General features: G+C 39.8%; 1 long non-coding RNA gene across 1 annotated transcript; it reads left to right on the forward strand.

The window, feature by feature from the left end:
- The first annotated feature begins 213 nt into the window (after window positions 1-213).
- LOC128311696 (uncharacterized) lies at window positions 214-2,677 on the forward strand. The gene is made up of 2 exons (XR_008290192.1): window positions 214-463; window positions 2,277-2,677. It is a non-coding gene; the product is annotated as an uncharacterized LOC128311696 (long non-coding RNA).
- The last annotated feature ends 23,611 nt before the right edge of the window (window positions 2,678-26,288 follow it).

A 26,288-nucleotide genomic window follows, 5' to 3' on the forward strand; every position in this document is an offset into this window, starting at 1 on the left:
CACAATACTGTGAGAAAGGGTTCAAAAAACCCCACGTGGAATGTTCTTTTCTCTTGCACTCAATCACACATTAGTTCATTCACATAACAAATATTCATCGAATGCTTAGGGGATGTCAGTTTTCTTCCATTCTCCAGTGGTAAACACACAGATACCTTGTATGCTCTTCTGGGGCCCAAAGTCAGGTGGAGGAGACACATCCAAAATAAATAAACACATGAACAAGAAGGTGAATGGGGAAGTGATACGTGTTAAGAGGGAAGTACGGTGTTCTGAGTCACCGGAGTCTTCTCTGTGTAAGAGCTGCTAAATCGGAGACTGAAGAATTGCCTGAAGATTAGCTCCAGAGGGAGGAAAGGAGTTCCAGGCAGAGGGAACAGCAGATTAAATATCTTGGCGGATTCCGGGAAGCGTAGGAAGGCTGGTACGGCTACGGAGTAGCGAGATGTGGGACGTAGTATAGGTAAGTCGAGAAATGTTACGAAGGAAACAGACAACATTTGGCTTTAAGGTTTAAGAATTTCATTTATTTATTTATTTATTTATTTATTTATTTGTTTATTTATTTATTTGTTTATTTTTAGAGAGTGTGAGCAGGGGAGAGGGGGAGAGGGGGAGAGGGAGAGAGAGAGAGAATCTTCAGCAGGCTTCATGCTCAGTGCAGAGACCCATGTGGGGCTGGAGGCCAGGACCCTGGGATTACGACCTGAGCCCCCAAATCAAGAGTTGGACTCTCAACCGACTAAGCCATCCAGGCACCCCTCTTTTAAGAATTGTATACTTGAGGGGCGCCTGGGTGGCTCAGTTGGTTGAGTGTCTGACTTCTGCTCATGTCATGATCTCACGATTTGTGGGTTTGAGCCCTGTGTTGGGCTTTGGGCTGACAACGCAGAGCCTGCTGTGGATTCTCTGTCTCCCTTTCTTTCTGCCTCTCCCCTGCCTGTGCTTTCCCTCTTAAAAATAAAAAGAAAATTAAAAAGAAAAATTAAAGAATTATATATGCAGAATCTAACATAAAAAAAAAAAAGGAAACTCAGAAACAGTAGAAAAGTGCTTGCCAGAGGGAATAGGGAGAGATTGATAGAATGATACATGCTGTTGGCTATAAGATGAATGAAGTCTGAGGATCCAATGTATAACGTGGTGACTAGTTGATAACACTGCGTTGCGTAATGGAATTTGCTAAGAGAACAGAACTTAAATGTTCTCCTGTATATGAGTATGTGAGGCGATGGATGTAGGAAGAATCTTTTCACAAAATATCGAATCACTCCTACGGATGTCTTAAACACCTTACAATTTTATTGAGCAATTAAGCATCAATAAAGCTGGAAAAAGATTTATATTTTTAAGTATCAAAAAAAAAAACCCCATAAAATTAAGCCTTTAAATAGAAGGGATAATATGATTTAAAATTTTAAACATTTCTTCTGTCTGCTCCATGGAGAGTGGAGACAAGATTGAGAGTGTAAGGAGAGGAAGAAAAGAATGAGGTTGGAAACCAGGTTGACTAAGGTCTGCAGCTTGGGCATGGGCGAAGGTGGTGGCAATGCAGGGAGTTGCATGGTTTAGAGAGATATCCAGGAGGCAAAATCAGTAAGATGTGAAGGGAGATTGAACATGGAGAGGGAGAGAAAATCAAAGAAGACTGTCCTGCTTTCTCTCTTGAGCAACTGTGTGTGGATGACATTTACTTAGCTGGGAAAGGGCAGAGTGGGAGATATTAATTCCGAATCCTTATCATAGAGATGGAATTTAAAACAAGAGGGTGGAATAAATCATTCTGAGGACAAGAGTAGACCAGGAGGAAAAGAGGGCTCAAGACTGAGGCTTGCCAAATTCCAACTTTAGAGGCCAAATTGGAAGAATACCCCAGAAGGAAGAAGGAGGAGTGTATCTGGAGAGATGAGAGATAAACCACGAGAACATGATATCCCAGGAGCCTCAGAAGAAGAACTGTATGGGTTACTGGCTTTGCTGAATGCAGCTGAATTAGTAGAAACCATGAGAACCGAAAATGCCTATGGGGGTCAGGAACATGGAAGTCATTAGTGACCTGTAAAAGACCAGTTTTGGTGGTTACATGGCATGTTTTCAAAGACCTAAACTCAATTCCAGATTTGACAGCTGAGATGTTGTGGGGGTGGGGGGGGCACCAGCTTGCTAAGTACTGAAGAGTACACAGGAGGGCTAAGTGGGTGGGAGAATGGAGACTTTGCTGCTTAAGCTTTCTTTTTTTTTATTTTTTCATTTTCCTAACTCCTCTGGCTGGTCAGAAGATAGCATGGTAGGAACGAAGGCACTGAGCAGTGATGGAGCTGGGGAGAAGAAAGCTTGCTAGGAGAAGAAGGCATGCAGAACATGCTGGAAGAATAACTACTGCATGCATCTACTGGCTGAGACTTGAACACCTACCAGGACGGTCCATATTTATCCTCCATCTAGACCAGCCATTCTCAAGCCTGGCTGATCATAAGAACGACATCTATACCCATCACTATTCTAATCCAGCAAGCACATGGCTAGTGTGTTCTGTAAAGTCTGGAATTCGTGTCCTATAAAGTTCACGGTGATTCTGCTGATCACTCAGTCGGGGGACCACTCCCTTCAGTTAACTCTTGGTTTTAGTTTCTACCATAATGATCCCTGATAATTCCAATAAAGAGCTACACAACCCCGTTCCCTTTTCCCCTCATTGTCTTGAAAAGATGGGACACAAAAAGAACATATTTTCGGTTCACTAATAGTGCCAGGAAGTGTCAAAAAGCTCATTTTTTTCTCCGAGCAGAGAAATCCAGGCCTGAAAAATAAATGTAGCATAATTGTTTACACGCGTAGGAGCACTCGATATGCAAAACTCTTCATGTTATCGTAGGATGAATGTGGGGAGACTGTTAGAACCTCCATGAACTCCATTTCCAGATCAGGAAACTGAGTCAGAGAGCTTAAATGCACAGCCATTACATGATAAAGTGGGGACTTCAAGTCAGATGTTTTCTCTCCAAGTATATATTTTTATGAGAAGCTGACCGTCATACTGATTTTTGAGATGAAGACATATGTAAAAGGGGGCATTTGGCCCATAGAATATGTACGTGTTTATTATGTTTATTATTATACACATATCTCATATACAGTAAAACCTTGGTTTGCAAGTGTAATTCATTCCGGAAACATGCTTGTAATCCAAAGCATGTAATCCAAATCGAATGTCAAGAACCATCGACTCAGCTGTGATCACGTGACATTTGGCATCACGGACTACTCGTATACATCACTCGTTTATCGATGTGTACGTATGTATGTATACATCGTATACATCGCTCGTTTATCAAGTTAAAATCTATTAGAAACGCTTTCTCGTCTTGCGGAACGCTCACAGAACAAGTTACCCACAATCCAAGGTTTTACTGCATGTACATATCTCCATGCATTTTTAAAATGATTGACTCTACACCAAGTACAGAAAGAAAAATAAGGTAGAAGCTCTCGTGATTGTTTCCCTCACAAGACCCTACGATCTCATGCGAAGACGTCACGTCTGTTTTTGTAGTGGTCAGAGGACTAGGAGCAAGGGTGCCAAGTGAGTGCTATGGATCCTATTCGTTGCTGAAGGTCAGATGGAAGTGGATTCAATGTACCTCATGAAGCTCAGTGTCAGGGCCCTTCACTCGTACGTATAGGTTCTGGGACAAACTCTGTGAACGTGTTCACGATGTTATATATTTTCGTACAATGTGCAAAAAAGTAAGACAGTAACATTTTTTTTTAACGTTTAGTTTTGAGAGAGAAAGTGAGAGTGGGGGAAGGGCAGAGAGAGAGCAGGAAACACAGAATCCTAAGCAGGCCCAGGCTCTGAGCTGTCAGCCTACGAACTGGGAGATCATGACCTGAGCCAAAGTCCGATGCTCAACCCACTGGGCCACCCAGGCGCCCAAAAAGTGAGACATTTTAATTGTAAGGTATTTTACTGGTCTCCTTCTGCTTTGACTTCAACCGCATTACCTTTCTCCTCCTGGCCTTTGGTGCAGGAGTGGTCCTGGATATTTTGGAATTCTGGCTCGGGGGATTTGAGTAGGGTTTAGTGGGATACATTTAGACATCTCACAAGGACTCCTATGTGTTGTTAAAACACAGTGAGCAGTCTTGGTATGTGAGTGACTTCTTGGACAACTTGTGTTGCCTCCTCTCCAAGCTCACCAGCATCAGGTCACACACAGCAGCTCTGGGCTAGAGGTTTTCTCGCATGACCGGTCCCTATGGTACCTGTCATGAGAAGCACGCGTGTAGGTACTTGTTAATGAGCGTCTCCATTCAAAGATTATGGGGGCGCCTGGGTGGCTTAGTTGGTTAAGTGTCCGACTCTTGATTTGGGCTCGGGTCATAATCTCATGGTTGGTGGGTTTGAGCCCCTCACTAGGCTCTCCGCTGACACTGAGGAGCCTGCTTGGGATTCTCTCTCTCTTTCTCCTTCTCTCTCTCCCTCTCTCTCTGCCCTGACCAACTCATGTGCAACTCTCTCTCTCTCAAAATCAATACACTTAAAAGGCTATGTATAACTAGTCACTCCATAAGAAATATTAAAATTCCTTGGAATCTTAGAGGTAAAATATGAAAAAAAAAATCTGATAGATGTTTCTCCAAATTGGACAGCAGCCTCAGCTACCAATTTTTTTTTTTTTTTCAAAGTCAATTCCTCATGCTGGAGGAAAGACTGGGGTTACTTTCTGGTCTCTGTATAGAAAATGATGGTACAAAATTGTTGTCCCCTGAAAAGGTGATCCAAAAGGATAGAATTATTATAGAATTGTGTCAGGCAGTTTACTAATACATTTGGTGTATTAGGACAATGCTTGTGGTATTGAGCCCAGCCTGGAAAGAGCATTTGGAAACTGTTCTTAATGTCCTTACAAAGTTTCTATGCTGTTATTGTTTGTGCTTTGTTGTTTTGTTTTGTTTGTTTTGTTTCAGTCCTTCGAGATTTACTGCATTTCGCTGTTGACGAGTGCAGGCATCTCACGGTGTTTCCACGTAGGGTTGCCACAAAAAATCCGGAGTGCCACTGAAATTTCAGTTTCAGATGAACAAGGAAGAATGTTTAAGTATAAACGTGCCCCACGCAATCCAGGAGACATATTTACACTGCGACATTATTTGTTGTTTATCTGAAATTCAGGTTTGACTGGGAGCCCTGTATTTTTATTTGCTAAATCTGGCAACTTTATCCCGAGGATAAAGTTGAACGTTATTATTTTCTTAGACAGTGCAAATTTTTTTTTTTAATTTTTAATGTTTATTTGTGAGGGCGGGGAGGGGCAGGGAGAGAGAGGGAGACACAGAATCCAAAGCAGGCTCCAGGCTCTATGCTGACAGCTTACGGCAGGGCTCGAACTCACGAACTGTGAGATCATGGCCCAAGCCAAAGTCAGATGCTTAACCAACTGAGCCACCCAGGTGCCCCTAAAGTTGAAAATTCTGAAGGAAGGAAAAATAGTTTTACTTTTGGCAGCTTCTGATTTCGGACCAGGGATCTTCCCAAAACACTCTCCATTTCACCAGCCGCTAAGTCATGTCCAAAGTCCACACCTTTAGGCTCTGTGGAACCTCCTTGGTCACACAGAGCAGAACGAGTTAAGAGTGAGACAGCACCCACTGATGCTGGATGAAGGATAAGCCACCCACTTAAAATCAGTGGCAAAGCTTTCTTCTGGGAAACAAATATTAGAGACTGAAGTAAAGGCATTCGCCAGCGTCACCAGTGAGGCCACTCTCGTCACTAACTGAATGCAATCTGGGAGCCCTTCACTCAGACAGATCTGAGGGTTGGAAACCTGAATCCATGTAAATCCGGGGGCAATGTAGTTTGGTTACTTACTAAGGTATCCTTTGCTTTATAGAAAGCTTTTAAAAGGTGTTTTGAATATAGTTTGATTTACTTGACTCAAAAGTAGTTTAATGCAGCTTTTTATTTTCAAAACTCACTTAGATGCAATCTTGTGCTCATTTATACCGCGGACAAATATGGGTTCGCTGTTGTGTAGGTTAAGGTCCCTAGGTTTAGGAAATAAAAATACAGAATAATGAGTTAAATTCGAATTGCTGATAGGTAGCACATAATCCTTCTGTGTAAGAATGGGACAGCCTTTGTTATCTATCAGCGATTCAAATTTAAATGGTCTCCCTGTGGTTTATTTGGCAACCCTATATGGGATACAATCTGATATTCCCAATTTTGAAGGCACACAAAGATGAAAGAAAAGAAGAGGGGAGAAAAGAAGAGAATGTTGTAAGTGTACAATATACTGCATTTTATCATAGATATCTGGCAATGGGAAGGTCTGAAGTCTCCCTAGGAGATTGCTAGGATTATATTCCTAGTCTCAAGCCACTTTTGGTTTTGTGACCCTGTCACCACCTGTGAAAAACCAGGTATTTGCAAAGCAACTGAGGGACACCTACTTTGTACACAGTCTATTGCATACTGTTCTTCCAACTCGGTCCACACCCCAAGGATCACCCCCCGCTGCAGGATTTCTAGCAGAACGCCAGAGAGTTCAGGAAGGAATATCTTCCACACTGCTATCCGTTGCAAGTTCAAAGCTTCATTCACCTGAACGAGCTTACACATTCAAGTGAACGTGGGTGGAAGACGGTGGGAGCTGGAGCTCCTGATGTGTCTGGACTCCTACTTCAAGATTTTTACCTTTCTCAGAAAATTGACTCTCTGAGTTTTATAATAGTGGAAACTGTTCAAAGATTAAATAAATTGCCCCGGTGGAGAGTTGAGTCCCTTGTGTTTGGAAGACTGAGTGAGCATGTGGTGGGCATGTCAGAGAGGTGATGAGTATTTGGAAGAACATGTTTATTCAGTGTTTGGTATTGATCTCATGATTGTTTCTCAGGTCTCGAAAATGGGTATAGCATAGCACAGGTTCTAGAATCACTCGGATTTGGAGTAAAGCTCACAACTTTGACTTTTGTTAACTTTGGGTAAATTGCTGAATTTTTCCAAGCCTCCATTTCTCTATTTATAAAACGGGGATGAGCCTGATGAGTTGCTATAAAGATTAAATAGAGAATGCATATAAAGCACATAGCACTTTGTATCTACACTATATACACAATATATCAGTGAAATGTTAGCTACTTCTCAAGTCCCTTCAAGTTCTGAGACCATATACTTTCATCAACTTCAGCCAGAAAAACTAACTATGGGGATTTAAAGGGACCAGGAAATAGTTCAGATTCTACCAAGATAAAAGTTAAAAAGGTATCATGGAGTCCTTTGGTGTACTCTTTTGGAACTGACTCAAGGAAAATGAATTTGGGTTCTACTTTTCTTGTCTGTCTTTCTTACAGGCACAACATTAAGTATGTATTTGATGCTGAGGAAATAATGTTTCATGGGAACTATGATCTTCTTTGCCATACATGAGAACAGGGACTTTGACATTTATTCCATAAAACCCCTGGCTAGAAATAAGAAAATAAATTCAACATACATGAACAATTGATTTATGAAAAAGAAGCCAAGAACATAAAATGAAGAAAGGAAGGTTTCTTCAATAAATGATGTTGGAGGGGTGCCTGGGTCACTCAGTCGGTTGAGCATCTGACTTTGGCTCAGGTCATGGTCTCACAGTTCATGAGTTTGAGGCACGCATTGGGGTCTCTGCTGTCAGTGCAGAGCCTACTTCGGATCCTCTGTCCCCCTCTCTCTCTCTCCCCACCCCTACTTGCTCTCTCTGTCTCAAAATAAATAAACTTAAAAAAATGGTGTTGGAAAAACTAAACAGCCATGCAAAAGAATGAAGCTAGACCACTATCTTACATCACACACAAAACTTAACTCAAAATGGATTAAAAATTTGAATATAAGACCTGAAACTATAAAATTCCTATTAGAAAATACAGGCAGTATGCTGGTGGACATCAGTCTTAGCTATGTGTCTGTGGATCTGACTCCAAAGCCAAGAGAAACAAATATATAAACACATGGGACTACATTAAGCTAAAAAGCTTCTGCACAGTGAAGGAAATCATCAAAATGAAAAGGCAACCTACCCAGTGGTAGAAAATATTTTCAAATCATATATCTGATAAGGGTTTAATACCCAAAATATATCAAGAACTTACACAACTAAACAATAAAAAACCCACACAGCCTGATTTAAAAATGGGCAGAAGATCTGAATAGACATTTTTCCAAAGAAGACCTACAGATGGCCAATAGGCTCATGAAAAGATGTTCAATACCACTAATTATTGGGAAAATGCAAATCAAAACCACAATCGGCTATCACTTCACACCTGCTAGAATGGCTATTATCAAAAAGACAAGAAATAATTAGTGTTGGAAAGGACGTGGAGAAAGGAACCCTTGTACACTGTTGGTAGGAATCCAAATTGGTGCAGCCACTATGGAAAACTGTATGGAGGTTCCTCAAAAAATTAAAAATAGATCTATTATGTGACGCAGCTATTCCACTTTTGGGTTTTTACCTAAAGAATACAAAAACACTTATTCTAAAAGATATATTTATTCTTATGTTCATTGTAGCATTATTTACAACAGCCAAGATATGGAAGCAACCTAAATGTCCTTCAAAGGGTGAATGGTTAAAGAGGATGTGGCATAGATATACAATGGACTATTACTCAGCCATAGAAAAGGATGAGATCTTGCCTTTTTGACAACATAGATGGACCTAGAAGGTATAATGCTAAGTGAAGTAAGCCAGACAGAGAAGGTGAGATACCATATGATTCCACGCATGGGTAAAATATAAAAAACAAACAAACAAACAAATGAACAAACAAAACAATACAAAAACAGATTGATGGTTTCCAGAGTGGAAAACTGGGGTTGGCCTGTGGGCAAAATGGATGAAGGAGTTGAGCTGAATGGTGATGGATGGTAGCTAGATTTTGGTGGTGATCATTTTGTAGTATATACAAATGTGGAAGGAAGGAAGGAAGGAAGGAAGGAAGGAAGGAATAAAGTGGATGGAGGGAGGGAAGGAGAAAGGGAAGGAGGGAGGAAGGGAAGAAGGAAGGGAGGAAGGAAGGAAAGTGGATGGAGGGAGGGAAGGAGACAGGGAGGAAGGGAAGAAGGGAGGGAGGAAGGAAGGAAGGAAGGAAGGAAGGAAGGAAGGAAGGAAGGAATTTAATCAAGAGAAAACAATGTTTTTCAGTTCTCTGCAAAACTTCTAAGATATGTTTGTGAGCTTCGCTGTAGACAAAGAATGTCTACTTGCATTTTAAGCAACTCATAGCAATGGGATCTCACTTTTTTTTTTAAAAGATACAGTCTCAAACATTCCAGGTGGAAGTTATATGACTCTTTCAATTTTATGTCTGTATTACCCAGATTAATATTTCTAACTGCCTGCTAAACCATTTCTCAGTACTTTGTAGAAAACTTACCTTGTTTAAAGAATGTCATCTTGATTTGATCCATTTTTTTTTCTAAAATAGCACTGTCACACAGGTCAACACATCCAAATAATGAATACGTTTGACACAGAGATTTTACAAAAATTAGTTTGTTTCCTGCCCACATCAGGAATGTGTTGTGTATGCATAATAAACGGGAAGATTAGTTTGTGAGAATTGTAGGTCCACCCTGAGTGCACAGAGATAAGTTCTAAAAATAAAACTGACTTCTACTCTCTTATTTATCCCCCCTAGGGCTAAATGCTGAGCACAATTCTTACAAACACTTGAGAAGAGATCACAGGGATCCTGCATCATTCCACAGTCTCCCAGTGCCCCCTGTTGGTACATGGTCTCCTGTTTCCTAAGGGTGAATTCCAGACAGCTGGTTCCCCCTGTGAATTTTACAATCCGACTTCCTTGGTTATGGCTTGACATAATTTCCCTGGAGAGTTCAAGCTTAGGGTATGATAATATACCTTGGATCTGCAAAGCATTAAAAGGGAGGATATTGTCAGATATATGATCTAGCCATGGACACAGGCCAGATGCATTCGTAACCGAAAGAGAAGGCCCCCTTGTCCTTGTCTACTCCTAACTGCTTTGGCTTTGCTGGTATCTCTCATCACCTTCCTGACTTTCGCAGAAAGGCTCAGGTAATTTCTTTCTTCGGCCTTCCAGTTATGTTGTTGGGAGCTTGCTTATGGCCATATATAACAGGTGACAACAATGTCTTTCAGAGAAGTAAAACCAAAAAAAAGCAATGGCAGAAGCATTGTATGTTCTTTTCAAGACTGCTTCCCTGGAATAATGACCTACATTACAGAGTGGGCTGAAATGAATTCTCTATAGTTGGGGGCAGACTTCCTTTCATTTATTTATTTATTCATTCATTCATTCATTCTTACAATTTGGGCTGGCCTTGTGGCATTAACTGAAATTAGAGTTCGGTTAAAAATATAATAAATCTATCTAGGCCAATCTGTGGGAGGGAACTTCAAAACGGCCAGAGACACTGAGATTGTGTTTTATGCTAATGGCTTCTAGTTGGAAACCCTGAGGGAAAGAGCTGGCTAAATTCTCTGCAATTAGGGTAAGTGCATGCCAAGGCCTTAGAATTCCAAGTCAACCATTTGGCTGGCATTCTACACTGCCCCGACAGCTAGTCAATTCAACGAAAACATGACTTGCCTTGCTATCATGTACCCAACAAAAACAGCTGAATTTTTCCTTCTTTAGTTTTCAACAAGAGATGTTGGCTTGTTAGAGACTTAGTGTGGACTGGTAACATTGTAGAGCACTTGTTTATTCTGAGTTCCAAGAAGGAAATGGTGCACAGATGTTAGAAACTCTGGTCTCTGCACTGAGTCTGCATTTCAGTTGACAACACGGGGAGGACATTTGGTCCTCCGCTTATGAAAGTCCTACCTATCCATCACATTCCAGGCCACATCTTATTTATTCCAAAAAGTCATTCTAATTCCTCTCTCTACTCTGAATCTCTTTCACTCTTTTACTGCGTAACAATGTGCTGTGCCATAAATATGGAAAATTCCTAAGAGGTCCCAGACCATGTCTTTACTGACATTGGTGCCTTGTTACCACTAAGCCCTCACTAAGTGATTTTGAATACAATTGTGAAGGTACATGTGGCGGAAGCACAAGGACACTTCCAAAAGGCAATAACATCACTCAATAGGATACAAACATCTCTGTGAATATAATAGCCATGACCCATCCGTAGCTTTCTTCTATGCAAATTCTGCTGCAAGAAAGAAACTAAAAAAAAAAAAAAAAATCTGAGCATGTTATTCGCCTTCTTTAGAGCCCCATACCTCTTTGTTTGTTTGTTTTTAAGTTTATTTTATTTTGAGAGAGAGAGAGAGAGCATGTGCATGCAAGCAGGGGAGGGGCATAAAGAGAAGTAGAGAGAGAATCCCAAGCAGACTGTCTGTACTGTCTGCAAAGAGCCCTACATAGATGTCCAACTCACAGACTGTGAGATTATGACCTGAGCCAAAATCAAGAGTCAGATGCTTAGTCAACTGAGCCACCCAGGGGCCCCAAAGCCCCATGTCTCTTTCTGGCCTCCTGGATAGACTCCAAACTCCTTGGATGAATCTACGATGCTTGTAAGGTCTGTTCCAAATTCACCTTCATAACCTCATTCTTCGCCAATCCACTCCCTTCAGACTTTGGTCTACTTCCTATGAATTTCTCTAGTAATTTCTAGTAATTTCTCTAGTAAATTCTCTGGCCTACTTACTCTGAATTTCTCTAGTTACCCGTTTCTGAAGTATCTTTCCTTCACTTTCTTGCCTGGACAAATTTTCTTCATTATTCAAGATTTTACATAAATATTTTCAAACTCTGTTTAGGAATTTTCAAATCTCCAGGGCAAAGTAAGTCTCAGTTTCCTCTGGGATTTTACATAATTTTGTTCATGATTTCATGATAACATCTGCTGTGTCTTGTATCACAAATTTCCTACCTACTATTAAATTACTTACTAGGTTTAAAAAATAATAAAATAAAAATAAATTACTAGGTTTAAGTGACTCGAGGATAGTGACAATGTTGACTTATTTAGGTCTTTAAGCAGCTAGCCAACTGTATAATATGTAGTGAGTTTCCATAAATATATGATGAACGAATAAATCAATAATCCTGAGGGGTAATGATAATAACACTGGACTAGGAATTGGTAGTCCTGGGTTCTAGACTCAGCTATTACTTTCTACTGTGAAATCTCAGGCAATTTAGCTTTAATGGTGTCAGATTACTAACATGCATAATGAGCGTTTCAAATTAGGTGACCTCAAAGGTCCCTTCTGATACAGGACCCATGAAGTCTGAGCTCCTGAGTAAAGTTCATCCAGAAATTCTAAATTCTATATTCTAAATTCAAAATTCAATAGGTTTCAATTGATTAGTTCTGAAAAACTCTTTCAAATTTGTTAGCTTAAGATGTACTGAGGGCAAATACCAAGTTAGTAATAAAAAGACTGGAATTTCCGGAAAAGAATGGATTCTAATCTTGAGCTCCTGGCCAGTTTAGAGAGACTAAAATATTGGACATATTGTCTATTTCTATGTATTTAAGGTTAAGTAGTGGACATTGGAGAATAAAGAGATGTATCATGCTAACATATGAACAAGTGACTTAATTCTTCTATAAACCACCCATATTCAGTGTCAGATTGAATTCCACAAAAAGTAAAATTCACACATACTTTTCATATAATTTAATCCAGAGCATTTTCTTAGGCATTTTGACCAGGGCTGGGGTGGGGGTGGGGAATGATCTACAAGGCAGTTAGCTAAGGCTCAAGCTTCCAGTTATATCATACTTTATGCTTGTTTTTACACTATGCTTCAATTTAAATGGGACAAGAAATCTGAGAAACAGAAGACTGTGGTCCCCTGCACATTCAACTTTCTATTCAATATCTAATGATGTCAAAAAGGTGTATGAAATTTAGTGTGGCATAAACAGGACTCCTGATTGACCCACACGCCCAGCATTCACTTCTCCACATGTTACTTATTTAAGCAAATGCCATCGTGTTCACTTAGTTGCTTAGGACAAAAACATAGAAGTCACTGTAGATTCTTCTCCTTCCCTCAATTCCATCATCCAATCCATCAATCACCTACAGCTTTAAAATATATTCTGAATCCAACCAGCTCCCACCATTTCCACCATAATGACTTTTTCCCAAGGCACCATGATCTCTTACTGCAGATTTGCAGAATACTGCAAATAACCTCTGAAGTAGTTTTGCAGCCTCCACATTTGCTTTCTTACCTAGAGCCCCTTCTAAACTTAGCAGCCAGAGTGATCTTTCTACAGCATAAATTGGATCATCATATTCCTCTACATAAAAGGAGCTGGTGGCTTCCAAATACACTTTGAATAAAATCCAAACTTCTTCCCATGGCCTACTCATTCCAACATTATCTGGCCTTACAATGTCCCCAGCCTAATCTTTTTCCCTTCCTCCTCTGGTTTTACTTTGCCCCCTCCGTGGCCCTTATTTTTGGTGTTTTAAACATACCCATTTGTGTTTAGGGTTCATTGTACATTGAAGGCTTTCCCTATCAGTTGGGTCTCCATTCAGGTCTTCTCCTCATGGAGAACTTCTCTCATGCCCCTCCATACAACAACCTCTTCTGCTATAGTCACTCTCTGTCAAAATTACCCTCTTTTATCTTCTTCATGGCACTTATCACCACCTTAACTATCTTATTTGTTGGCTTATTTACGTAGATGTTACCTGATGATCTTTGCTCTAATGCAATCTCCTTGCAGGTGGAGATTCCTCCTGTCTTATTGTTGTGTTCCACACTCTTAGGACAGGGTTCACATATCTAAAACTTCAATCAATATTTGTTAATTGGCTAGCCAACCACACGTTCTTATTATTATATATGAACATTAGGGAAACAGAAAACAAATAGCTAATAAGGATCTAGATATTCCTCTTAACAATGTATAAAACCCTTTGGTTTATAAAGGAAACTGGCAATATATGGACATAACCTAAATATACATAAGGCTTTTCACATTCTCTTTTTTTTCACTCTTTTTATCAGAGTGAGGCCATCATACATGTATATATGTATATGCATATATTTAATAGATAGATAGATAGACAAATAGATAGATAGAACCTAATAATCACTCAAGATTGACAGTTAAAATCCCAAAAGGAAACAGCACACTAAAATTGAGTTGAGGAAAGTTGAATAAAGAGATAATTTACAAGGATGTGAGCAGTATTTAGGAAAAGCAATAAGGAGGGATCCTGGTGCTGGTAAGAGTGGGGGGCCATTACCCCTACTCCTGAAGGCTCAAGAAGCAATGACCTGAAGCCAGAAGAAGAGAACAGAGAAAGCCTCCTGACAGCAACCTCAGCTTTTCTGGAAAGATGGAGCTAACCGAATATAACCTGCCAGAAATTAAATTAGGGAAATAACTGTCCCAACTCCACTCTCCTCCTGCCTGGGCAGAGCTCCACCAGCAGTCTGGAGGCCCTGGATGCCATACACTTGGGTCAGCTTTGAGGAGCACAGACAAGGTTAGCATGTGTGCAGGAATGGCTCTGTGGGAGCAAATAGAAGATAGTGTGTGGCAAATTCAAAGAAAAACATGAAATATTGTCTCATGAAAAAGTCAACAGGCCAGAGGGGAAGGAGCAACAATCCAGTACTAAAGTGGGGGGTCATAACCTAAAACTTTTCTGCCAAGGTTGAGATCTATTTTCTTATCTTCTGCAAGGGAAGGAAAGAAGATGCTTGATGCTCGACTCACAATGAAGGAAAAAAGGAAGGCAGGAAGCGGGGAGGGAAGGAAGGAAGGAAGGAAGGAAGGAAGGAAGGAAGGAAGGAAAGAAGGAAGGAAGGAAGGAAAGAAGGAAGGAAAGAAAGAAGGAAGGAAAGAAATGGGTAGGAGAGTGCCTGAACGAAGATCTTTCTCTTTCTCCCTTTCTCCATTCCTCCCTTCTTTCCTTCCTCCCTTCCTCTCTCCCTTCCTTCCTTCCTTCCTTCCTTCCTTCCTTCCTTCCTTCCTTCCCTCCTTGTTAATTTACCTTTTATAAGCCTAAGGTGCTGGTGCTGGCTCATCCAGAAGGAGTTCAAGGGATACCTAGTAGGAACAATGCTGTCCAAGAACGAAGCTATCATGAGTAGTAGGGGAACACATTGCCAAGTCATGTTGTGCACAGAAGTCTACCTTTTTAACAGAACCTCATGTGAAAGAAAGAAACAACTTTTAATAATTTCTGAAACTAAATTTAGGAAAATAAAAAAAGTCAAAGGACCTTATATAACTGTTAAGATATTACTACTCTGTGAGGTTCCAAACACTGTAATTAAAAATCAGTATCAAATTGCCCACAATTTCATACTGTACCTCCAATAGCATAGGCCTGATTTTCAGCATCTTTTCCAGGTAATTTTAAAGAGACGTCACAGCAATGCAGAGGGAATTACTGGCATGGTGTCCTCCAGTATGATAAAAGAAAGCAGCAAAAAGTTTACTTGGTGATTCTTTCCTTTTTTTAACCTTGGCCCCAAATAGCTGGTCTTGGCAAGGTAGCAAATCATGAAAGTGTAAAAAAGTCTGCTTTTTTTTCCTTGAATCTTTTTTGTTCTATTTATTTGATCCAAAGACATTTGGAAAAGAAGATTCCAGAATGTTTTTACACAATTATGGACGCAGGCATCAAACAGAAAGAGTTGAGGAGAACAAGGATATACAAAAAGGTATGGAGGGGAATCACAGACTAGGAATTGGGTGGTGGAAACAGTGCTTACCAAGACCTGTTCAGACTCTGAACTTGAACTGGGATTCCCAACCATGGATTTGCCTATGGAGCCCAAAAAGAGAGTCACATAGATAAAGGAGGGGGAAGGCAAAGAGAAAGGAAATGGAGAGAAGCCTCACGGAACAGAGAGAAGGGGGAAAGCCTAGGATAAGACAAGGAAAGGAGAGAAAGGGTGCAAAGAGAAATGCAGAGAAGAAAATCGAAGCCTTGTGGGAAACCAGCCTGCACAGAAGGCAGAAAAGCTATACTGGCTTTACCTCTTCAGGCATTAAGAAGCCAGTTGTAGGGGCACCTGGGTGGCTTGGTCAGGTAGGCATCCAACTTTGGCTCAGGTCATGATCTCACCGCTGGTGAGTTTAAGCCCTGCGTCAGGCTCTGTGCTGACAGCTCAGAGCCTGGAGCCTGTTTTGGATTCTGTGTCTCTCTCTCTCCCTGCCCCTCCCCTGATTGCAATCTGTCTCTCTCTTTCTCTCTCAAATATAAATAAAAACATTTAAAGAGACTTATAAAAAAAGAAGCCAGTTGTAAACAATTTTCAATAGTGCAATTTTTAATTTTTTTTTCTTTTGTACTCTTGGAAATTTAGTTCAGCTAGAGAAATGCAAATTTATTTTGATGAATGTATCATTAAAAGTAAAATAAAATATTCAAAAATACATTGAACATCTGAATTATTAACAAATATGATGGAAGAACCTTCAGTTCCCAGTCCCAATTTATGAAATGATGAACTTAATAATTTGCAATTGTAAATAATGCCATTTTCATGAAAAGCCATATATAAAAAGCTAGTGGTGTAAATAAAAGCCAGGCCATAGTAAATCAGGATAAAGGGAAAGGCATTTTTCCTTTGCTTTATTTCCTCCTTCAAATCCTTTACCTTTCTATTAGTGATTGTACTATTGTTAAGAACCACACACACACACACACACACACACACACACACACACACAGCTGCTTCTAAAGGAAGGCAGTTTTTAAGGAACTTATGTAAGTCACTGGGTCAGTTAGTATGTGGGAATGTTTCTCACGTTTGCCTGGCCATGTGACTGATGAAGGGGAGTGTGTGTGTGTGCATGCAGAATCTTACAACAGGACACTTAATGCACCCAAATGCAACTTTAGGGTTCAAAATGAGAAGCAGATTCCTTAGACTAGTTTCCCTGGGGAGCTTTCTTTTGTGAAAGAGGGAGAAATCCAGTACTCACCCCCTAAGTCTCAGCCTCTGACAGTAAGGAATCATTCCTACAATCTAGTTTCAATTGTCCTAAGCAGTAAGATTTCCTTTGCTCTGTTTGGGGAACTAGTTTCATTAGTAACTCTTTGTGCATGCAAGGAAGTATATTCTGACATTGAAGTCTAAAGTCTTTTCCTTTGTTTTGTTTACCTATTCCCAATTATACCCTCAGAACTCTCTGAAAAATTATTTTATCTCTCTGGCTACGTACGATAACAGTAAGTGGACAAAGACTTCTATTTTAGTATGTGTTTCCTGGGGGAACACAAAGGGATTGTGAATGATAACCAGCTTGATTAAGTGGAAATGCAGTGCAAATATGGAACATGTTCTTTTTCAGGCTTCACACATAAGAGCCCTGTACAAACATTAGCTGAATCCACTATGGGAAGATCTTCGGGTTGGCCCAGAGGCAACATCCTACATAGCAGCTTTCAGAAGGGTTCTGCATTTGAGTAAATGTATTCAGGGATAGTGAATTTAGGATTATAATTAGAAATCACAATGGTTTGAACTTTTAAAGTTATTAGAGCTAAGATACATTGAGAATTTGAGTCTGTTGAATTCAGCGCACATACAGGTAACCTTTTCAATGATTTAATCTAAATCATCTTTCAAACTAATAAACATATATGAGAATGAAGATGGGAACTCTTATACTTTTCTGGAAAGAAATTTAATACTCTTCATCAAGAACTTTTAAAGATGTCCTTAACCTTTGATGAAAAATTCTTCTTCCAGGAAGTTACTGTAAAAAATGACAATCATGAACGGACCCCCAAATTTGGCACATTTTGTATATATATTTATAATTGAATAACAAATATTGAAATTAAAACAATCAACATAATAGGACTAATGAAATAAGCTATGATCCATTACTCAATGGAATAATATGCAATCATTGAAAGAATAGTATTTCAAAAATGTTTAATGATGTGACAATGCTCATAATACAGTCCTAAGTTTTAAAAAGCTGGATGGGAAGGTCTTTTGAATATAATTCTAATTTTATAACAAGTGTGATATATATTTTAGTTATGCTAATAACAGCTGAGAGACTAACTGCAGGTCTAGTCTGTGACCAGACAAAACAAATTTACGTTTACCCATGTACACAGGTGCCCAGATCCCTCACAAGATGATGCAAGCCATTTATTTTCTTTAATATAAAGTTCACCTTTCAAATTATACTGAGTCTACTTCGGAGGGAATCTCATATTTCCTTCATATTGGACAATCCCTTTGTCTTTATATCTCTCTCTTCTCTCACCAAAGTCCTGCTTCATCCTGGAGGAAAGGCACGTCACTCTTGATTTTTCTGGATGTGATAACAGGCTCATCCTGAAGGGGTAGCATTGCATTGCTTGACCATCTTGGTTTTTATTTTTTATTATTTTTTTAAAGAATAAATTATCCACAGGCAACTAAGCACTTATTTTTGCCAAAATATCGACCACCTCTAGCTATCATAGTCAAAACACCTTCACACTGGGTAGGAGGTGTAGGGGAAAATAGAGAAGGGGATAGAAACATTCTAGATGGACAGACAGATACACACACACACACACACACACACACACACACAAATGATTGACTGAAGAGATAAAACTCAAAATAATATCAGTGGTTATTCTCAGGTTTGGGGATTCTGGGTAACTAATTTTCTTAGTTTTACTTTTCTTTATCTTCAGGATTTTCTAAGAAGAACATATTTCTTCACAACCACAAAAGATTTTTTTTCTGTAAAAGAATATATTTTTAAAAGAATATGCAAATTTCAAACTGCAAAGTATTGATAAAGTTAGGCTTCAACTGACCTCAGTGTTCTTATATCTAACTGTACTAGTCCTGTTATAGATACAAAAACCAAAATAAAACTAACAACCAAAATAAAAAAGAACATGAACAAAAATATTCATCCCAGAGAGAAAATGGCTAATAAAGTGTTCAATATTAACCTCTAAATTAAATATGTAGGAGATATTTTCTCTCGATTAACTCCATTTATAATTACTACTGGATAATAGTACACTATATTTATCAAGAAATTTGATCGGGAAGGATATTACTTTAGGATCAAAGTCAACCCTTTGGCAACAATTCAAATTCCAGTCATGTGAGACAATTGGATTTTGGAGAGGCAACCATGTTATTATGCTACTAGTTAACATTGGTCTTTCTTGGAGGTGGTGGAAAGTGGCTTCTCAGAGCCAACAACTCTCTGATCCAAATTGTCTCCAGCAACACCATGGATAACCCTGGCCTGCGGTTCTAAAGGGAGCATTTTAACATCACTTATATACATATGTTATAGAGATGCATATGTTATAGAGATTATATTCAAACAATCCTCTTGAGAAGATATTTTAAAGATTGGGTAACCATGTGAGCTGTTGGGTGCAGACCCTTTAAGGTGTCTCATCACAGCTGAGGTTGAGGCTGAGACAGAAATGTCAGCTTTGCTAAGTAATTGCTGCTCTTTCATCTACTTTTCAATTAACCTGGGAAATCCAAATTCCAGAAGGTGGTAAACTATGGCCAACACTTGGGATTCATTCATTTTTGTTGTTGTTGTGCTTTTAGCGAATTCAGGCAGTGTGAATTCAACCCTATGATGAATGTGTCTTTCCCCTTCCAAAGCATCATCTGTACCAAACTGGACAACTTGGCATCTGCCTTGACAACTCTAACAAGCAATCATTTTGACAGGAGACCATCTGTGTCGAGCGATATACATAGTGTCCGCATGAAATGGAAAGGGAAGGAACAGTGCTTAGGAAGAAGTTATTGTCTGAAGTGCCCCTGGAGGTTGGTATTTAGAATCTCAGGGGAGACCATATGCCAAAATTGAACATTTGAGACAAATTCCTGTCTTGAATGGTTTCGGGGACCAAGAATCTCCCTTGAGGATTCAATGATGAGAAAGAAACATTTAATAATCAACCACCGGCACTGGATTAAGATGCTGACTTCAATCCTCTCTCTTCTATAAACTGACTCTATTTCCTGGGCTAAGGCATTTGACCTCTTGGCTATTCTGTCCTCTTTTCTACGTTAACTGCTTGTGTGTTTCCTTGCATAAGGCACCTAGCATTTGTTTGTCCATCTAATAAGCCTCACCCTCTCCCTCTGTTCCATGTATTTCCCCAGCTCCACTCAAACAATCAGTCTGCCCCCTCCTGCCTTGGCCAAACTCATTACCCCAATCAAATTCTTTCCCTTATGTTTGGAATAGAGACTAAAAGATTCCAAGTCAAAACAATCTGTCTATTCTCTTGAATTCAGACATGAGATCTCCAGGCAGCAGCCATTTCCTATCATGTGTACAAGAAAGTTGAGAAAACTATTCTGAACAAAACAGAAGAATAAAGTAGATAAATAGACTAAGACAAAAAGAAAAAACTCAGATGATTTAAAAAAATCTTAATGCTTATTTATTTTTGAGAAAGAAAGAGAGAGAGAGAGACTAGGAAAGGGGCAGAAAGAGAGGATTCCAGGCTCTGAGGTGTCAGCCCAGAGCCCAATGCGGGGCTTGAACTCACGAACTGCAAGAGATCATGACCTGAGCTGAAGTCAGACACTTAACTGACTGAGCCACCCAGCTAGCCCCAAATCCTAGCTGATTCTTGAAGCCTAACTTTACTCCTCTCCCTGAATTTTAGGTGAAATTCTAGTGTCCTTGTTATTCATTCTTTTTTTCCTAAACTAGTTTGTCACTTAGAACAAAGGGAAGGCTAAATAATTTAACATTTTATGGGAGTTTTGTCTCCAATTTGTTCCCATTTTTATATATGTGTATCATTTATAAATCTTTGGTTCTCAATAAGGAAAATAAGTGTCCTCTACAAAATCAGTATGCTGGATTATATGAACTCTGTCATCTCATCCTGTTCTAACTTTCTATTTATAATTCTGTTTCTCTTAAGGCAAGGTTTTGGTTGTGGTTAGAGGAGAATATAAAAACAATAATATATCATCTCTGTCCTCATAGAATAGTGGTAAGACATCCACACATAAAGTCCATCAGCTCTTTTTTTTAATGTTAATTTATTTTTGAAAGAGGAGACAGAAAGAGAGGGGAACAGAGGATCCAAAGCTGTTTCTGCACTGACAGCAGAGAGCCTGATGCAGGGACCATGACCTGAGCCAAAGTCAGACGCTCAACCGTCTGAGCCACCCAGGCGCCCCAGCCCATCAGCTCTTGAGTTCTGAAGAACCCCAGCCCATCAGTTCTAAAGAAAGCTAGAGCAGAAAGTGACTGTTCTATCCTAGCTCTGCTAAACGATTCTGAATTCTCATACTGAGGTCTGGTTATGACTTCAGTAATATCAGAAATTGCAAATGAAAAATACACTTTAAACAAGTGCTTTTCACACTATGCAGATGACAAGACCTGACACTTTCAGACCCAAAGCAGGCTTTTCTGGGAGAATGAAATGTCTGATTATTGTAATAAGAGACCTACCTGATGTGGATCTCATTGCCTGCAGCTCAAAATACATTGAAGACAGTAGCAAGCTAGAGTTGAATGGGTAGTCCAATGCTTAGTAATGGCCTTTGGAGTCAGAATGGCCTTAGTATTCTGGAACAACTATCTGCCCACTGTCTTTTCTGTGTGTGTTCGGTCTCCTGTCTGGCTTCTTTGCTTGTGCAGACCCTCCCACATGGGACGGGTATGGTCCCTCCTCCAAAAGGCTCAATTCATCTCTTCAAGGAAGCCTTTAGCCTAGTTAATCCCACAGTGATTCTTTCCTCCTCTGAATCCAAAGTATTTGGTAATAAACCTTTTCATCTGAAAAGCATACAGTGCCTTGTTAGGATAATGCTAGTTTTTTAACAAGTAAGTGCCAAACCGTCAACGGCCTAACCCAATAGATGCTTATTTCTGGTTTTTGACCTAGTGCAGATTTCTAGCCAATTGGGGTCTTTCCTGTAAATGGTGATCCAGGAACCTTCCATCATGCTCTCCTATAATGTGCCTCAAGCCCTTAGAGTCTTCTGTATCCATCCAACAGACCAGACCCATATCACCTCGGTCTGGAAGTAACAAACTTGTATTTTTCTTTTATCCCATTGGAAAAGAACTAGTCACATGCCTTCACCTGCAAATGTGATGAGAGAGAATATGTCGTTCGTGGCTGGATGACCCCTTCTGAATACAACTCTAAACTGCAAAAGTGAGGATTTGAATTTTAGTTTATGGTTAGCTGTCTTTTTCAAACATTTCTCGTATATAAAATCTCTTTCTCTGCGATGCTTCTCATTTCAGTCATTAAAATTCTCGAGGATGACTCAATAATATACCACCTGGAACATATTTTGTTGTCATTTAATGTGTCTTTTTTAAAGTTTATTTATTTATTTTGAGAGATACAGAACGCAAGTGGGGGAGGGGTAGAGAGAGAGAGAGGGAGAATCCCAAGCAGACTCCATTCTCAGCACGGCCCAAGGTGGGGCTCGATCCCACAACTGTGAGATTATGACCTGAGCCGAAATCTAGAGTAAGACACTTAACTGATTGAGCCACCAAGGAGCCTCAACGTGTCTTGACTGGTTTGCACTAAATTAGGAAAGTAGCTAAGAATTGCAGTGATGACAAATCACCTCAAAGTGACTGAATGTCACCCTGTTATCTGGTTTGATGACTCCTAGGAATAAATGGATACATGGAATGAAAACATTCTCTTAGGAACGCGGTATTGTGTTTTACTCAACAATATTTATTTCATAAACATTCATGCAGCCACTCCAGTGCGCTAAACATTATGCCAGATGTTTTGGCAAGCCAGAGGAGTATCTCAGAGTTCTTGACCATGACAGTTCACAGTTACGACTGGCAAGAAAACTCAGTTATGAACATACAGACTGACAGAACCACATAGATACAGGTACAGAATGAAATGAAATTCACAAGCAGAGCGGAGAAGGGAGGTCCCTCACTTTATACGTTGATCCACTGAGATGAGCCGTAGACAGAAGGCGGGAGGCCATTCGTCATCAATGATAATATCAGCATTGCTATGAAAAAAAAAAATAAGATTGCTATGAAACACACTAGCAAACGCTGCCATGGAGATCGTATTGTTTCCCCGCACCACAAGTTTTTGAAACAGGTGCAATTATCATTTCACTTTGGAAAGTTTAAAGAACTGAAGCTCAGGGAATCAAAATGAATTTCCTGAGATTATAAAATTCATAAACGGTGCAGGTTGGAGCTCCCCCACTGACGGTAGCAAGTTTTGTCTTTCTGTATTAGACACTTTCTTGGATTCCTTCAAGCTTTATACTTTTTAGTATATGGAAGTGAAAAGTCACATGGACAGTCACCGTGGTGTCTCAGCTTATAGGTGCAGAAGGGTAAGCGTCCTAATGAAGGAGCGGGTGGCATTTTATGAAGCTGCATGTACCAGTTTAAATCAGCAGGGGGCTATCACCAAAGTACTGTTCCTGGGAATTGTGCTAACTAGTAACTTGATTTTATTTTTCCCTGGAGGTCCCCAAATAGGAGAAATTGAATTAAAGTTCCAACGTACTAGGTTTTTGTTTTGTTTTGTTTTTGTTTTTGTTTTAAGTTAGGAACAGCTCTGAAAGAGACAGAGTCTTTCACTCAGAGTTGAGAGAGAACAGAGTTCACAAAGCAGCCTGGAGTCTGCATTGGCCCCAGACTATCTTGCTGGTTAAGAGAGCTATGTTGGATTGCGTGGTGTTACAGTTCCCCCTACTGGGCCTTCCTTAAACCACAACTGAAGTTTCAATAAGAATAGATTATGACAATCTAAGAAAATTTAAAAATTTAAGGCCAATTCATCTTTCTCTTCAAATGATGTGCACTTACACACGTGGGAAGTAAGATAACCTCTCACGGAAAATATCGCCACAAAAGGTTATCTCCCTTCCCATACGTTTAAGGTTAGCTTTTTATGGAGCAGAGAGATGACATTAAATGTTTCATCTTAGACTAAAATGCGGTAAAGAATGTCTCTATTTTACCACCCAAAGTAAAAGCGGAATCATTGATAGTATAGAAATTCAACAATACCAACATCTATAAATCTGAGTTTTTTTTTTGTTTTTTTTTTTGTTTTTTTTTTTAATAAACTGTGCTGATCTGCAAAGTAATCTGTATTTCTTCTGGCTCAAAAATAAAGGTCAAGTGTAGTCTTTGATAAGATTGCCAAGGAGGGCTCTCATTTTGAAACTCCACATGCCACCCCAGCCAGAACTTGGTTTGTGCTTCTTTTGTCTTTTTTCCCCCGTCTTTTCCCTTCCAGATCTTTCCACCCCCATCGTTCTCCCTGTCCTTCCATAAACCTCGGGCAAACTGTAGTCCATAAGCAGCAATACCAGCTACAGCATCTTGGATTCGTTAAGAGCTTTGCAGATGAGCTCAAACACATATTTCATCTTATTCCCGAAGTCATCAGATTCAAGCTTGTCACATTCTCTGGACACAAAGCTCCGGGCATGTTTTATTCATTATCTGTTCTCATCTTTGAGACAAACACCTGCAACCCATTTCAGGGTCTGGAGACATCCATGAAGATTCAACCTACCATGCATAGGTTTCTGTATCTTTCCTTGGGCCAGGAATCCCAGCAGCTTATGGCTCACAGAAGCCATTTGGTGGCCCATCTAAGTACTAGGGACAGATGTCCATGAGGGTGTTCGTGCTGCTGGTAGTTGAGGGCAAAGATGAAACTAGTAGAGGAATAATTCATTTGTATTTTATGTCACATGACTTAAGGACTAAACCATCTTCCTGAAATGCTTGAGGGTGATGAAAAGACACGAAGGTAAGTAATACTGAATTGAGGGCTGCTGGCCTGATTACTAGAGGCCTGCATACAACCTTATGACTCACTGATAGTGACCATTAGTGAGCAAAACACGAAGACACACAAGATTAAAGTATGGAGCCTGGCTTTGTCCATACTTTTAAGTAACCGTGGACAGTTCCATTTCTCTGCTTCGGTGTCTCTACATTTGAGGGACGATAATTGTAACTTGATCAATTGCTTGCAAAAAATAAAAAACGCCTTCTTTGTCAAATGCCTTGCTTTGTCAAAGCAAGTATGTGATATAGACTGTGTATCCTTTTAGGTCCCGGAGAGTAAGAACATGAGCAAAAACATCCCCAAATTAGGTGATATGGCAAATTAGAGGTATAGTTAAATGTACTTCAAGGATTCCGATTCTTAATCTACTGGCCATAGAGGAAAACTCTGTCCTATAATAGAGTATTTTTTGATAGTAAAGAATCCAACCGTTTTAAGTAATTGAAAATGTTGGAAGAAAATCAGAATCGGTTTAAAGTGTAGAGAGAGAAATGAACATACACTAACAAATTCTACCCCAGCTTTCTGTAGATGCTTATCTTTGTGAAGTGTGACCAAGATTTTTTTTAACTAACTAGCTAGCTAACTAACAAATTAAACATAAAAATTAAAAAGGGAAGGCCCAGAAGGTTAAAGGCAAAATGACTTGGCACAGAGAATTCTATGGGGAGGCAATATCAGGAGACACCATTCTTTTTTCTTCAATTTGTAGAAAAACAAATTGCAGTGCTAGGTCAGAAATCAACTGGTCAGTTAGAAATAACCTGGAATACCAAGACCCAAGAACTTTGAGAGGGTCATACCACTTCAGAAAGGGATAGAATGTCGAATATTCTGTCCCTTTGACACAAGAATGGGACCCGAGCCAGCTGACTGCAATGGATTGTTTCACTCTCTCCCCGTCTCACATTCTAGTGATCTCATGCTGGACAATATTCATTTCCTCCTCCTCACCTGCTGAAGGAGACAGACATCATGCCCCAACATAAACAATACCTTCCCAGCAATAGCTAAGACAGAGAGAAATATGCACAGAAGGTCAGCGATCTCAGAGATATTTATTAAGAGCACATATTGATATTTTGAGACATATAAATATGTATGAGATACAATCTCTGTTGTGTAGGCATTTACAGTCTGCTTGCATTGTACAATTCACCCCCAGCCTAAGTCAGTAAGATCAGTCACGTTGCTGGTTAGCTGCAGGAATCTTCACTTATTCCTTGCTGCCTCTTTTTTATTTATTGTTCTAATCACTGGGCATAATAGCAGCTAAGTCATGGACGGACGGTGCTGTGACAGGATAATGGTCTCCGGCTTTGAAAATAACGTCTCAGTTTCTCTGAGGCCTCTTCTTTGGCAGAAGGAGACCATTAGCTTGTCACATTGTCCAGCTCTACTGACATTATCTTTTAATTACCCCCAAAGACCCATCTCCCAGGCAGTGTG

The sequence above is a fragment of the Acinonyx jubatus genome, chromosome D1 (assembly GCF_027475565.1).
Source record: "Acinonyx jubatus isolate Ajub_Pintada_27869175 chromosome D1, VMU_Ajub_asm_v1.0, whole genome shotgun sequence".
NCBI lineage: Eukaryota > Metazoa > Chordata > Mammalia > Carnivora > Felidae > Acinonyx > Acinonyx jubatus.